The following is a 16,225-nucleotide window of genomic DNA, read 5'->3' on the forward strand; positions in this document are numbered from 1 at the left end:
ACGGGGCGTATATGGAAACGAACACACGCTACGAATTGTCTCTAATCAGTCCCTACAGTTGTAAGGCGCCTGGAAGCATGCACCCCCATCATTAATCTTTGCGCATCTGTGCAAGGTAAACTCTGGAGCAGTCTTTGAAACGGCTCAAAGGAAACACGTGATTGATTCCATGTGCATCTGGGGTTCATATCTTATTTACATTTAATTCAAGGGAAAGGCTTGGGTCAGTTTCAGACGGCCTCCAACAGCGAGATTCAAGCGCCCCACCTTCAGCCCAATCTGCGCCACCAGAACGCCAACGGCTCCTCTGCGCTCCGGGGTGCGGTTGTGACCCCGTAACCTAAAGTGTTGGTGGCAGACAAATGGAGACTAACAGGTGACGTCCTAGGACATGACTACATTGTGACACTCGGTGGGGATGGTGACCATTGCTTGGAAAAGAGTGCGAGGCCCCTTTAGAAAAACATTTTGTTAACAGGCATTCTGCCTCAGCCTAAACACCTATAGCTTGAAAAGCGCATGCTATTAGACAGGCACCTCTGCAAGACCTTAAGAGTCTCTTAAACTAGTGATAGTAAGGTGTTCCCAATGGGCGATGTTCGGCTTTCAAATCATCTCTCCTTGGAAGCGCCGAGATGCAGCTGTTTAAGGCTTAGAAGCACCTGACTGTTTCACTACCTAGCTGATCACTGTCAGTCAGGGAGCTCAGAGGTGAAAAGCCTGTCTGAGAGACAATTCGCCGTCGATCAGTTCAATATGTTCCGTACCAGCTCGGCGCACCTGAGATCATCTTGGTAGCCGTGTAGCTCAGATGATTGAGAGCGTGTGTGTGTGTACCACCGTGATTGGATGCCGGTCCTTCTCAGGTCACAGTAAACCTTCTGCTGCCTAACTTCCCTTATTTTTGGGGATCCCTTTGAAAAAGCAAAGGAAAAAAAAACTGGCTCTTCATCAGCGTGATCAACCTCACCCAGTGTGGCGCAGTGGCCTAATGGCTAAGGCACTGGCATTCTAAGCCAGGGATTGTGGGTTCGAGTCCCATCTGGGGTGCTCCTGTCCCCTTTTAAGAGTACAAATGTCCTTGCAATTTGCGAAGCTACAACCCCACCTTACTCCGTGAGCGGCTCTGCTTTTCTCTCACATACAGTTGGAAGAAAAACTTTTGTAAACAGCCCTTCGGAATGATGTGGATTTCTGCATGAATGGCTCCTAACATGTGATCTTATCTTTATCTAAGTCATAATAATCAATAAAGAGAGTCTGATTTAACAAACAACACACGCCCAACATTTGACATTGCTGTTTTAACAAATGTTTTAAACAATCAAGGTCATTGATGGAAAAAGTACGTGAACCCTTATATTAAGGAGCTAGTGGAACCTCCTTTATTGACAAAAACCTCAACCCCCACTTTCTGTAGCGGCTGGTCAGACCTGAGCAGCGGTTAGGAGGTATTTTGGCCTATTCCTCTATGCAAAACTGTTTCAGTTCATGTATATTTTTGGGATGTCTTGCGCTGAACGGCCTGCTTCAGATCATGCCACAGCACTTCAATGGGATTGGGGTCAGGACTCTTACTTGGCCATCCCAAAATACGGAATTTCTTCTGTTTCAGCCACTCTGTTGTTGATGTACTCCTTTATTTTTGTCATGCTGCATGACCCAGCGTCTTTCGAGTTTTAGATCACAGGCAGACACCCTGACATTCTGCTGTAGAATTTCCTGATACATCTTGGAATTCATCGGTCCCTCGATGATTGCAAGCCGTACAGCCTCCGCCATGCTTCCCAGGTGGGATGAGGTTTTGGAGTTGGTATGCAGTGTTTTGTTATCTCCAAACATAACGCTGTGCACATTTACCAACAAGTTCAACTTTTGTCACGTCTGTCCACAGAACATTGTTCCAGGAGTTGCTGTGGAACATCCATGTGGTCTTTAGCAAACTTGAGAGGGGCAGTGGTGGTTTTTTTGTTGGGGAGAGCAGTGGTTTCCTCCGTGGTGACCTCGGATGATCACCACTCCTGTTCAGATTTCTTCTTATGGTGGACTCATGAACACAGACGTAAGACAAAGTCAACCACCTGTTCGCTAGATCCCATCCCCACTCAGCTAGTCAAAGATTCCCTCGAAGGACTGGCAGGACCTATAATTAGTATGATGAATGCATCGCTTGCGTCAGGCGTTGTACCTGATCAATTTAAGGTAGCAGTTGTTAGACCGCTCCTTAAGAAGTCAAATTTGGATCCACAAGTTCTTAACAACTACAGGCCTGTCTCAAAGGTCCCATTTCAATCTAAAAGTCTTGAGAGAATAGTTGTTGCCCAACGTCAATCGTATCTGGATTCAAATAATATAATTGAGAAATTTCAGTCTGGTTTCTGAAACTGCATTAACGAGAGTCGTAAATGATATTCTCTTAGCTACTGATGCGGGGAATGCAACAGTGCTTGTGCTTCTAGATCTTAGAGCTGCCTTTGACACGGTTGACCTCTCTGTTTTGTTACACAGGCTTGAGTTTGAGGTTGGCTTATCTGGAACCGTCCTTCAGTGGTTTACTTCACATTTTACTCATCGTTTTCATTATGTTCAAATATCTAATAATTGTACTGCTTCATCAACGTCACCAGTTCAATTTGGGGTACCAGACGGATCAGTGCCGGGACCAATATTGCTCTCTCTCTCTACATGCTGCTGCTAGGTAGGATAATAAGAAAAAATAATATGAACTTTCATTCATATGCTGATGACACTCAAATAAACATTTTGTTTCCACCAAATGACAACTCTTCTATTATCACTTTAGTTAAATGCATTAATGAAGGAAAGACTTGGATGTGTGAAAACTTTTTGTAACTCAACTCTGAGAAAACTGAGGATCTGTTGATCGGAGGCAACAATACTGATAGGACTACTATAACTTCAGCACTTAACTCAGAGGATTTAAACATTTGCCTCAAAGAGACAGCACGTAACCTAGGCGGCATATTAGACACAAGGCTCTTAACAACTTGCATTGTTAAGTGCCTTGGGACAACCTTGTTGTGAAAGGCGCTATATAGAAATACATTGATTTGAACTGAATTGACAATGTAAAATGTTGTGTGTTGTTTGTTAAACAAGACTGTCTTTATTTATTATTATGCGTCAGATGAAGATCAGATCACATTTTAAGAGCCATTCATGTAGAAATCCAGATCATTCGTGTTTTAAAAGTCGCGGGAAAAGCGAAACGGATGCTTTTCCTTTGTTGCGCAGACACACGACGACACCGTAGGCGGCAGGACTCGAAGCTTCGCAGGGAGACCCCGACGGCTTTCTAATCCATCGCCCTAACCACTCGGCCACGGCTGCAGCGTGCGCTGCTTTCTTGATACAGTCTAACATAGAGTGCCGGGCGGCGGTGGAAACCTTTTTCAAAGTCGCTTTTGGTTTAACAACAACAAAAAAAAATTTCACAAAATGCATGCTAGCAGACAAATGCGCCTCGGAGAACTTAAGGCTGGCTTCAAGTTGGAATGATAGTCTCCCCGTCCGGTCAGGAAAAGGGAACTTTGTTAGACAGAAAGAAGGAAGTAACAATAACGGAGAATTGTGTGCAAGGATTTTAGAAGCTGCGCAGCCCTGCAGTTTCAATAGCCCTTTTATTCGTGTTAGATGCTGGAATTGCCTTTTTTTGACGCTCTTACGAATGCGATGTCAACGAAAACAGAACAAAGCACAAAAAACCCTCAAGTCCTGCAGTTGGATAGTTGTATAGAATGCCGTTACGCGTCCAAGACGTATTTTCAAGACGTGATTCCCTGAATCCCAAAAATTTGTAAGTTCTTTGGATGATCTGTGGACCGATCTTTCACGATGAAGAATTCCTTAAGAAGAATAGATCTCGGCCCACCATCCCAATGCCTCCATCTCAAAACAGCAACCTCCCACTGCCCTTAGTCTGCAAGGCAGTCCTTTCAAGTGCGATGATGACGCCGGGACCTTCGTTGCCTATTGTACGAGCTGAACTTTTGTGCTCATCAATTCAACGCTCTTTCCATCAACTCATCTTGTCTTTTGACGCTTCGTGTTTTGTGCTCCTTTGACTATCGGCATATCGGGTGACTGCAAACACTGAAGTTCTTGCTTACGGAGTGTGGAACAGTGTTTTCAAGTGATCGCTGTTCTGTCATGTTGACGCCGAGTGAATCTTTCTTTGGCAACATGGGCAGGCTGACAGCAAAAGTAATGGCAAATTTCTTGACTTATTTCTGAATATGAATGTTCTTTAGAAAAGGGATGCGGCGTTGCTTCTCCCCCGTGTAAAGGTCACGCATTCCAGACGTGGTTATGAGCGAACAGTTGCCGCAAGTGTTTGAAAAGAGCAAGCAGCCATGCCCCGTGTGAGGATCAAACTCAGGACCTTCAGATAAAGAGACTGATGCGCTACCAACTACGCCAACGAGGCCAGCTGCAGTGCACAGCCGGAAAGTTTGCCTCATATGGATTTCAGTCGCCCGTTCCCTAATCTTCAGACGCCCTCTGCTGGATGTTGCATTTGCCTTTTGATCTCACCGATACTTTTTTGGTCTGTTTCTGTTGCGAGTCTGTTTTTCAGATCTCACCTAGCACAAGTCTCTCTGGCTGAAGTGGCCTCTCTGCTTCAGCATCGTGCCCTCACTCAGCCATTAAAAACGTCACTCGGACTTCTGACATGCTGACATGAAATGTCAAGAGAGAGTGGCGGAGACGCTTAAGGCAGAGAGAAGATGAAGAGGGGGCGTGGCTGTGAAATGATTGACAGCTGCATGACGCTCTCCATGCAAGGTGTGACCACAGGCTAAAGGACACCTTTCGGCACATCAAGCTCTAAGCACACACCTGGAGGACGTGGGAAACGATCCCGCTACCTCTCGCATGCAAAGCGAGCGCCGTACCATGCAAGCTAACCCCCCTCGCTGGGGCTCATGCCTCGGTGTCGCCTAGTGCCGCTTGTTCCCCTCTTACCGGGTGCAGTTCACTGCCCTTCGTCTGCAAGGCAGTCGTGTAATTGCGGCTTTCTTGACTTATTGATGAAGGTCTGACTGGACGAGCGAATGACGCCTCTCCCCCGTCCTCAAGCTCGCTGACAGGATAAAATAGAAAGTGCTGCCGTGGCTCATTGGTTTAGGGGTATGATTCTCACTTAGGGTGTGGGAGGTCCCGGGTTCAACTCCCGGCTGAGCCCTTGTGTGCTCTTTTTGTCCTCGTGACTGGGAACTGATATCCACATCACCTTGCAGCATCTGCTTATGGCAAACGATGGAATGTGACTAATGACTGAACGAGCCTGGTGAATACTCATCACGTGGCACAATGAGAGCGTGCAGTCAGCTGTCCAAGGCAGCAACCTCATTGCTCGTTCAAAAGAACACGTACTGAAAACTCATCACCACTATGTCGTAAATGAGCACCGCAATCGCTTGTTGTCATGCGTCCTTACTTGGGAAATGCAGAAGCAAAAACTGCCCTCTCTCAGCCACCGAAACGTGTGCGGCTCGCCTTGCACTCTCTGCGCCTCGCATATTTATGGAGCTGTCTGCTCTTCTTTCTGTTGAAGTACGCAAGTTACGTGGCGTACTGCAGACTATGATGTGCTCAATGACAGCTTTCAAGATTTGAAAACTATGAGCTTGATGGCTCAAGTCGAACGAATGTGGTTGTTATGCAATTGATGATCAAACGCACATATTCTAACGATTCGTGAGAGTATGTTCTAAAGGTCCTTGGCTCGATCCCGGGTTTCGGCATTTTGTTTCATCGCTCCCTTTGTTCCTCTCTCCAGCGCCCCCTGCCTAAAATGACGCGTCCCTTTCTCAGCCCGAAACGCAAGCGATACACCAGCAGCAAACACTACAGGTTTCCGTAGTGTAGTGGTTATCACGTTCGCCTAACACGCGAAAGGTCCCCGGTTCGAGACCGGGCGGAAACAGCCTCGATTTGCACGCTCCTGTACTTCACAGAGGTATTGAGTGACCGGTCATTTGTTCCCAATGTATTTCCGGTGCCTTCATGCACTCTTGTACCAAACGCACGTTCCTTCTGTACGCGGAGCCGATCATTTGCAATTGGGCTGTGCCGACAGATCAGGACGAGCTCTGTCGGCTCAAAAGCAGCGCAGGACCTGCAAGAACAACAGAAAGATTAGCATCCAGCGGGGGCTTCTTAGTGAGCCCAAGATCTCATCAAGAATCGTCTCCAGCAACAGGGCTGGGCGCATTGTTCCATTCTCCGACCACTCTCGGTGTAAACAAGTCCCTCCTGGTCTCTGCTTGAATTGCACTTTCCTGCGTTTGCTTTGGTGTAACTGGCTTCCCCTGCATGGGCGAATGTGAAGAAGATCCTTAGTAAGTCATTGAAGAAACCTGAGAAGAGGTCGGAGTGGCCTCTGTCGTTCATCAACGATCCAGTCAGGCAGTACTCCTCTGTAAAGCGCCGTTCATTCACATCGATTGGCTTTTTTTTGCCTTCATTCGTGCAAGTAGTAAAAGCAGACGCCCCTATTCTGCCGTGACCCCGATTCGAACCGGGGTTGTTGCGGCCACAACGCAAAGTACTGACCACTATACGATCACGGCGAGTTACCGATACACACGTGGCAGGGCGGAAAAGGCTGTGCTTTCTTCATGTGACATAATTCGGAAAAGTCCTGACGTTGCATTTCAACTGAGCCCCAGTATACATCGACCCTTCGACACTCTGAGTGACAACTCTCTTGCGTGTTTTCTAATATTTCTGTAGTTTGCTTGCATGATGCCCGGAACAGCAGGGTTGTGCGCTCCTATATTGTCTAGCGGTTAGGATTCCTGGTTTTCACCCAGGCGGCCAGAGCTGACCATCGCTGCAGGAGGTGGGAGGGTTACTCTGGTAGACAGGGCTGACCTTTGGCAATAGGATTTATACTCTCCAAGATGATATTTGCACTTTCTGGAGAGGCGATTTTCTCCACTTCAGTAGCCCGATTTCGTCGATTGCGTGGAGAGGGCTGTAGAATGTGGCGCCGCCTTTCCTGCTCCGTCCATGACAGGCGTGCTGGACTCTGGAGAGAGAGCACGGTCCATCAGCGCACACCAATAAAGGCACTGGAAGCCGCTGAATCGCATTGGCGAAGCTCAGCACTGGGCCGCTGGGCACATCTGACCACTGTTTCCGTAGTGTAGTGGTTATCACGTTCGCCTCACACGCGAAAGGTCCCCGGGTGGAAACGGACTTCAGACTTCTTTTGTCGCCACGCACAAAAGGGGATTGGGGATTCGCCTAGCGCTGTTATCGAACAGACCCACTCACCTCTTAGTGTGGCGGGATCTGCACAGTGCATGTCGCAGCGCATCCTGCTTTCACTTCAATGCGCGTCCTGATGTACCCCTGTCTCCCGCGTGACAGGTGGGGACAGGTGACAGGTCCTATACTAATGAGGAAGACATCGCTCTCTCCGACCCCCCGGCATCGTGTCCCGACCCACCGTGCTGGAAGCCGACGCGTGCTGTGATTCCTTTACGGAGCAGAAATGACAACCGAGGAGCCGAGAGATCATTTCAGCATTTCGCGTCTGAACGGAAAACACAAACAACCAACTCAGAATGACTTGCCTTTGACGCTTTTCAAAGCGTTCTTTGTGCACGACGACTGCGCCGCCTAGCAGATACAAATGGGTTGTACAACTTTGAACTAGTAAATGGAAGAGGGCTAAGCCTCCTCTCTTTTAGCCCAGGTTCGATCTGTCTCCCAGAATCACCAGGGCGCACACACACACACCCGTACCGTTGAAGTGCTCTGCTTCATTTCTAAGGGCAACTCAACATTCACTCCTACCCCGAGTGCAGAAAAGACAGCGTCCGCAGCAACAACAGCTCAGGTCTCTGCACAGGAGCTAAGCTGCCCCCATCTCCTCTGCTCTGCGGCTCCTGCAGAGCGGAGTCCTGCCTGGAGCTGTGTTTGCAGGCGGCGGCTCCCCACGCTCTGTCTGTGCGTCGTGAAATTAATTAATAACGTTAATAAATTTATAAAGTTAATAAAGTTATAAATTAGAAATTAATAACGATATAATTATATTCATGTACCGCAACACAAGAATAGTACACGCTGTACATTGTCTGTCGATAATGTTTCTGTAGTGCTTTAGTGGGTTAGGTTCCTGACTTCCATGTCACACGGTCTATGATTGAATCCCATGGAACTATGACTTTATTTTTTAACAAACATTTCTTTGAAAAAATGAAACGTTTCCCTTGGTCAGAGATTAAATAAAACCTCACTTTTTTAGGTTTTACTGTGCAGAGTGAGGTTTTACCTCACTTTTTTTGAGCAGAAGGTTTACTGTGACCTGAGAAGGGCCGGCATCCAATCACGGTGGTAAATACACACAAGCTCTCACTCATCTGAGCTACACGGCTACCAAGATGATCTCGGGTGCGCCGAGCTGGTACGGAACATATTGAACTGATCGATGGCGAATTGTCTCTCAGACAGGCTTTTCACCTCTAAGCTCCCTGACTGACAGTGATCAGCTAGGTAGTGAAACAGTCAGCTGCTTCTAAGCCTTAAACAGCTGCATCTCGGCGCTTCCACGGATGAGATGATTTGAAAGCCGAACATCACCCATTGGGAACACCTTACTATCACTAGTTTAAGAGACTCTTAAGGTCTTGCAGAGGTGCCTGTCTAATAGCATGCGCTTTGCAAGCTATAGGTGTTTAGGCTGAGGCAGAATGCCTAACAAAATGTTTTTCTAAAGGTGTGTCCAAGTGGCTGCAAAAGGACAACACTCCCGGGGCACTGTGGCTTAGTTGGTTAAAGCGCCTGTCTAGTAAACAGGAGATCCTGGGTTCGAATCCCAGCGGTGCCTTCTTTGTTCTGTCTTCTTGAACAGTACTGGTCATTATGGACAACCGCCTACGGCTAGACTTAATTAAATGCAAGTATTCATTTCCTGTCTTTAACGCGACTTGTTTTTCTTAAAATGGATGCAACTTGCAAAACATGAAATACAAACCTTGCTAATCAGCGCTAGCGGCTGGCAAAAAAAAAAGAAGTCAGCAATGTTTTTTTCTTTAACCTTAACCCTACTAATGGAGAAGAGTTAAACGACCGAGTCTATGCAGCTTAAACGGTGCGCACGTCGGGTTCTTAGCTGGTAAATCACGCTCACCCCAGTCCTTAATCTTTTAAAGAGGATACAAAATTGAACCTAGTTGCCACATCACATACATCCTGTTCAATGATAAAAAGGTAACATCTATCCTCGCTCCAGACTAAATCTCACGTTGAGGGCATATTTTTTTTCACTTTACCGTGAGTCGGGCTCGGCTGCACAGAGGAGAGAGCAGAGCAATGAGGTCACGGGGACAGGGGAGTCACACGCTGGTGGTTTGAATACGCGGAAGATCACTGAGGGATCCACAGTATATGGACCCTCCGTGCGCCATCAGTCCGCACTCCGGACTCTGAATCCTGCCATCCGAGTTAAGATCTCGGCGGAACCTGAGGCACAGTTCCTTCTTAAAACGTAATCTGGTGAGCATTTCTAGAATCGTACTTGTATAGATGCAGCCTTTAATGTGTTGCTAGGTTAAAATTGATGACTTCTTGTATTTCAGTAGGCAACTGCCCTCTTGATTTCGGATTTAATTTCTTTATTACAAGGGCGCTTTTATGATGACAGAGTCATGTTCAGGTACTTTGCTTGATTGAGGAAGCTCATTTCGGACTCTGTGATCTGCTCACCTGGAAAGGTCTGCTGTACTACTACAAGAGAGAAGTAGAGTCTGGAAGAAGGGACAATTTTATGATGCTTTGGAAGGTAATGTTTTTTTTTTCTTTGAAATCGAAATGAATCAGAATAGCAGTGCAAAAGACAAACTCTTTGGTTTGGTTTAAAGAGATATGGTTTTAAAACAGACAACATGTAGAAAACAGGTGTTTCTCACTTTTGGAAAAGAATGGACCGGGGGTAATATTTTACTAGTTGCAGGGCTGAGCTCACTGGGTTACAGTCCTGCAGTGTCACACCAGGGCTAGTGGCGCAATGGATAACGCGTCTGACTACGGATCAGGAGATTGCAGGTTCGACTCCTGCCTGGTTCGGGTCGTTTTTAAATGCATCGGGCTACTCCCTAAGCAGTCTGTGCTACTTACTGCATTGTAATCACACCCAGTAAGAGATTTCCTTCATGTAAATGAACTGCACCTGACAGCTTTAGAAAAACACCTGGGCTCAGTACGGTGCTGAGAGCTCAGCGTTGCTGTTGTTCTAATTAGCACGCACTGCATCGGCTATGAGCCCGAACTTTTCAATTATTCCGATCAGTAAGTCAACACGTAGTCCACATGAACGGTAGAAATATTCTCTTGTCTGTCTCTTGTTTGTATAGAACTGAATGTCCCTGACAATGTACTGTTAGTTTTAATTGAAGAACGGCATTTGTGTTCAAATATACCAGACAAGTTTACGTAACTGCTCATGCGACACTCAGTTATAATTAGTCAAGAAATAAAGTCGAACAACAGCTGCGGGTTTGATTCTGAACGTATAAGATTTCAGCGCCTTTTACTTCCATTGACAAATGATAGAGATTCGAAGAGAGATCCTTCAGACCAGCAAGCAAACCCACGGCTATTTCGGTTTTCTATCTAGGCAACGTTGGTGTCTGCAATACAATACATGAAAGCGTGATGCAATTTCTGTGGCTACATTTGTTGCACGTCATGCACAGTAAGAGTGTTTCTAACACCAAATAAAAAGTCAACAATTAGCGATGACGCCTTCTCCTCAGTTAACCCACTGAAACCCTTGCTGTTAACAGTTCTTTACTGCGTGCTTTACGAGCACCTACATATCGTGTCGGTTCTTTCAGCTTTATTCATTAGGTTTTCAAAGGCATAAGTAGAGCACCAGAGGTGCGAACGCAAAATGTGTGGTTATCTGAAGAATTGCTTTCCATGGCAGCGGGTCCAAGCGATTTAGCGTTTTTATAGTACCGGGAAAGGAGAAGCGGCACTTTGCCTTTGCCGCGCAGGCACAAGGCGACGTGCGGCAGACGCCGGAGTCGTCAAGTTCCGAACCTGCGCGGTGAGTCCCCAACGCACTTAACCACTCGGCCAAGACAAAAGCGAGCTCGCTGCCGCCGCGTTCCTCCTATAATCTAACACGGACTGCGAGGTGGCAGCGGAAACCTTTTTAAAGTCGCTCTCCGTTAAAAAAAAATACCTTTCACAAGATTCGTGCCGGCAGTCAGACACGCCTCAGAGGGTTTAAGGCTGGCTTCACGTTCAAATGATAAAGTCCCCCAGTCCGGATGTCAAAATGCAACTTTGGCAGACAGAAAAAACATCAAAAAACCACAAATGGTTTTTACAAGCTGCACCACACTGCACTTTCAAAAGCATTTACATTCGTGTTAGACGCAGGAATTGCCTTTGATTTGCGCGCTTACGAACGCCATGGAAAACGAAACAAAACTAAAGCCCTCAGCTCCTGCACTTGATTATAATGCCGTTACGTGTCGAAGCAGGAATTTATGTCATCCTACCACTGCAACACGGGGAATAGAGAGAAATGAGCACACGCTACGAATTGTCTCTAATCAGTCCCTACAGTTGTAAGGCGCCTGGAAGCGTGCACCCCCATCATTAATCTTTGCGCATCTGTGCAAGGTAAACTCTGGAGCAGTCTTTGAAACGGCTCAAAGGAAACAAGTGATTTAATTCAAGGGAAAGGCTTGGGTCAGTTTCAGACGGCCTCCAACAGGGAGATTCAAGCGCCCCACCTTCAGCCCAATCTGCGCTGCCAGAACGCCAACGGCTCCTCTGGTCTCCGGGGTGCGGTTGTGACCCCGTAACCTAAAGTGTTGGTGGCAGACAAATGGAGACTAACAGGTGACGTCCTAGGACATGACTACATTGTGACACTCGGTGGGGATGGTGACCATTGCTTGGAAAAGAGTGCGAGGCCCCTTTAGAAAAACATTTTGTTAACAGGTATTCTGCCTCAGCCTAAACACCTATAGCTTGCAAAGCGCATGCTATTAGACAGGCACCTCTGCAAGACCTTAAGAGTCTCTTAAACTAGTGATAGTAAGGTGTTCCCAATGGGCGATGTTCGGCTTTCAAATCATCTCTCCGTGGAAGCGCCGAGATGCAGCTGTTTAAGGCTTAGAAGCAGCTGACTGTTTCACTACCTAGCTGATTACTGTCAGTCAGGGAGCTCAGAGGTGAAAAGCCTGTCTGAGAGACAATTCGCCGTCGATCAGTTCAATATGTTCCGTACCAGCTCGGCGCACCTGAGATCATCTTGGTAGCCGTGTAGCTCAGATGAGTGAGAGCGTGTGTGTGTGTACCACCGTGATTGGATGCCGGTCCTTCTCAGGTCACAGTAAACCTTCTGCTGCCTAACTTTCCTAATTTTGGGGATCCCTTTGAAAAAGCAAAGGAAAAAAAAAACTGGCTCTTCATCAGCGTGATCGACCCGCCCCAGTGACCTAATGGATAAGGCACTGGCCTCCTAAGCCAGGGATTGTGGGTTTGAGTCCCATCTGGGGTGCTCCTGTCCCATTTTGAGCGTACAAATGTCCTTGTGATTTGCAAAGCTGCAACCCCACCTTACTCAGTGAGCGTCTCTGCTTTTCTCTCACATATAGTTGGGAGAAAAACTTTTGTAAACAGCCCTTCGGAATGATGTGGATTTCTGCATGAATGGCTCCTAACATGTGATCTTATCTTTATCTAAGTCATAATAATTAATAAAGAGAGTCTGATTTAACAAACAACACACGCCCAACATTTGACATTGCTGTTTCTTTATTGACCAAATGGTTTAAACAATCAAGGTCATTGATGGAAAAAGTACGTGAACCCTTATATTAAGGAGCTAGTGGAACCTCCTTTATGACAAAAACCTCAACCCCCACTTTCTGTAGCGGCTGGTCAGACCTGAGCAGCGGTTAGGAGGTATTTTGGCCTATTCCTCTATGAAAAACTGTTTCAGTTCATGTATATTTTTGGGATGTCTTGCACTGAACGGCCTGCTTCAGATCACGCCACAGCACTTCGATGGGATTGGGGTCAGGACTCTTACTTGGCCATCCCAAAATACGGAATTTCTTCTGTTTCAGCCACTCTGTTGTTGATGTACTCCTGTGTTTTTGTCATGCTGCATGACCCAGCGTCTTTCGAGTTTTAGATCACAGGCAGACACCCTGACATACTGCTGTAGAATTTCCAAATACATCTTGGAATTCATCGGTCCCTCAATGATTGCAAGCCGTACAGCATCCGCCATGCTTCCCAGGTGGGATGAGGTTTTGGAGTTGGTATGCAGAGTTTTGTTATCTCCAAACATAATGCTGTGCACATTTACCAACAAGTTCAACTTTTGTCACGTCTGTCCACAGAACATTGTTCCAGGAGTTGCTGTGGAACATCCATGTGGTCTTTAGCAAACTTGAGAGGGGCAGTGGTGTTTTTTTTGGGGGGGAGAGCAGTGGTTTCCTCCGTGGTGACCTCGCATGATCACCACTCCTGTTCAGATTTCTTCTTATGGTGGACTCATGAACACAGACATGAACACTCCCATACCCACTCAGCTAGTCAAAGATTCCCCTGAAGGACTGGCAGGACCTATAATTAGTATGATGAATACATCGCTTGCGTCAGGCGTTGTACCTGATCAATTTAAGGTAGCGGTTGTTAGACCGCTCCTTAAGAAGTCAAATTTGGATCCACATGTTCTTAAAAACTACAGGCCTGTCTCAAAGGTCCCATTTCAATCTTAAAGTCTTGAGAGAATAGTTGTTGCCCAACGTCAATCGTATCTGGATTCAAATAATATACTTGAGAAATTTCAGTCTGGTTTCTGAAACAGCATTAACAAGAGCCTTAAATGATATTCTCTTAGCTACTGATGCGCGGAATGTAACAGTGCTAGGTTGCAACAGTGTTAGGAATGCAAACGTTAGGTTGCGCTTCTTCATGCTGCATCGTCGGCATGAGTGGAGCTTTTTAAACGTCTGTACTTAGTGTGCCTCATAAGAAATCGTTTGTCCCCGTTCAAAAGAGATTGTGCGATGTCCTGCAGCGTTCGCAAAGCAAACCTTTGACAGTTTGAAAAGAGGAATTTATACTGCTTCCTGTGCGTGCAGTAGTTACAAAGTTGAACGTCTTTACACTATCTGCTGCAGTTTTCAGTGGGCGGGCTTTGTCAGATGGCTTGGAAAAACACACTGTTTCGGCTCGGGAAACATCATGAGCAGTGTCCTGCATGTTTTCTGTGTATAGCTGTCTTTTAACGCATACAGAATTCATTTGAAATCATTGATTTCTCCAATTAAGAAAGGTCCCTTAAAGGATGAGTCAAAGTAACGTCTAATCGGATTAGTTTCCTTAGAGCTGGTTTAGAGTTTGCTCAAGAGTTTACCTTTCACAGATGCGCAAAGAAGAATATTGGGGGTGCATGCTTTAAGGAGCCTTACAGCTGTAGGGAGCGATTCGAGACGATTCGTGGCGTGTGCTCGTTCCCATATGCCGTACGCCTCGGGGTGCAGTGCTAGGATGACGTACAATACCGCTTGGGCACGTAACGGCGTTATATGCAAGTGCGGGACGTGAGGGTTTTCGTTTGTTCGTTTTGTTTTGCTCTGCTTTGCTTTGTTTTGCTTTCCATCGCGTTGGTAAGAGCGTAAATAAAAAGGCGATTCCTGCGTCTACCACTAATGTAAGAGCTATTTCAAATGCGGCGTGGTGCGGCTTTTCAAATGCTTGTGGGCATTTCTCTGTTGTTGATTCTTTTTTTGTGTGTAACAAAGTGGAATTTTCATGTCCGGACGGGGAGACTTTATCATTCCGACATGAAGCCACCCTTAAGTCCTCTGAGGCGTGTCTGTCTGCAAGGCTTGTATTTTGGAAATGTTTTTTTGAAACGGAGAACGACTTTGAAATAGGCTTCCGCCGGCGCCTCGCGATCCAGGTAAGATTGTAGCAACAACGCAGCGGCAGCAGGGCTTGCTGTAGTCGTGGCCGAGTGGTTAAGGCGATGGACTAGAAATCCATTGGGGTCTCCCCGCGCAGGTTCGAATCCTGCCGACTACGTTGTCCGCCTCCAGTCGGTGTGTTCCGGCGCAAGCAAAGAAGCGCGCCTCCTTGCTGTTCCTGGTGGTTTTAAAACACCGAATCGCTTGTACCCGCTGCCTTGGAAATAAGTTCTTCAGCGTCCGCGAATGACATTTTGCAGCTGGAAGCAGATGTCGACGCGTTTTGCACAGAGCACCAAAAAACCGTCTTTTTTGAAGGCCCAGGCACTGAGCATTGGTGGTTCAGTGGTAGACTTCTTGCCTGCCACGTGGGAGGCTCGGGTTCGATTCCCGGCCAATGCAGTGGCTTTTGCAGCGAGCAGCTCCATCACTTGCATCCCCTTGCAACTCGCAACTGCAAACCCACTGAAGCTAAGTAGGTGCGAGCCAGGTCAGTACCCGAATGAGGGTGAGCTACAGGGAAAAACAAAGCTTCCAGCTGGAAGCGGTGTTAATGGTGCCGGCGGGGGGGCACTCACCCTGAGGTCTGTGCGGGTCCCAATGCCCCAGTATAGTGACGGAGATGCTGTGTTGTAAAAGGGCGCTGTCTTTTGGATGAGATGTAAAACCGAGGTCACAGCGCTCTGTGGTCATTAAAAATGACCACCAAAACCTTTGACAAAAGCTCTTGGTAATTGATGGTCTTCAATAATGCTTCTCCTTTAGGTACATTTTAAATCAGCTGAAAAATGCTGTGAAATGGGGGGGCACTTCAGGCCAGTGTAGGATTTGGGTTACAAGAACCATGAAACTGCACGAGAAAGCCCGTACACTGAATTACACGGCTTTCTATTCAAAGGAGGGCAAAAGAAATTCCCTGAGATCGATTTTTTGCAGCACAGAGAGGATTGATGTTGTGAGGCCGGTTAGCTCAGCTGGTTAGAGCGTGGTGCTAATAACGCCAAGGTCACGGGTTTGAGCCCCGTACAGCCCAGGTCCTCTTCTCCTCTCTTACCAAAGCTGTTAGGTTCCTTTCCGTGGTGAGATGGGTTGTCATGCAACGCAGCCACATAGTGCCGACAGACAAGAGTGTTGCGGGAGAAGAGAAAAGTGTTTGAAGATTTAAGAGTGTCTTCTGTGGAGCCAAAATCAAGTGTCACAAATGCAAGTGGTTGGATTTCCAATGTTTAATATGGTAAAAATAA

At 46.8% G+C, this 16,225-nt stretch overlaps 4 non-coding genes across 4 annotated transcripts; all 4 read left to right on the plus strand.

Annotated features, from left to right (window-relative positions):
• Window positions 1-5,877: 5,877 nt before the first annotated feature.
• trnav-aac (transfer RNA valine (anticodon AAC)) lies at window positions 5,878-5,950 on the plus strand. Its single transcript has one exon. It is a non-coding gene; the product is annotated as a tRNA-Val (tRNA).
• A 2,839-nt stretch (window positions 5,951-8,789) lies between these two features.
• Window positions 8,790-8,863, plus strand: trnat-agu (transfer RNA threonine (anticodon AGU)). Its single transcript has one exon. It is a non-coding gene; the product is annotated as a tRNA-Thr (tRNA).
• Window positions 8,864-10,028: 1,165 nt separating this feature from the next.
• Window positions 10,029-10,101, plus strand: trnar-acg (transfer RNA arginine (anticodon ACG)). Its single transcript has one exon. It is a non-coding gene; the product is annotated as a tRNA-Arg (tRNA).
• A 4,916-nt stretch (window positions 10,102-15,017) lies between these two features.
• Window positions 15,018-15,099, plus strand: trnas-aga (transfer RNA serine (anticodon AGA)). The gene has a single exon. It is a non-coding gene; the product is annotated as a tRNA-Ser (tRNA).
• Window positions 15,100-16,225: the final 1,126 nt, after the last annotated feature.

This window comes from Lepisosteus oculatus, unplaced genomic scaffold, assembly GCF_040954835.1.
Source record: "Lepisosteus oculatus isolate fLepOcu1 unplaced genomic scaffold, fLepOcu1.hap2 HAP2_SCAFFOLD_82, whole genome shotgun sequence".
Lineage (NCBI taxonomy): Eukaryota > Metazoa > Chordata > Actinopteri > Semionotiformes > Lepisosteidae > Lepisosteus > Lepisosteus oculatus.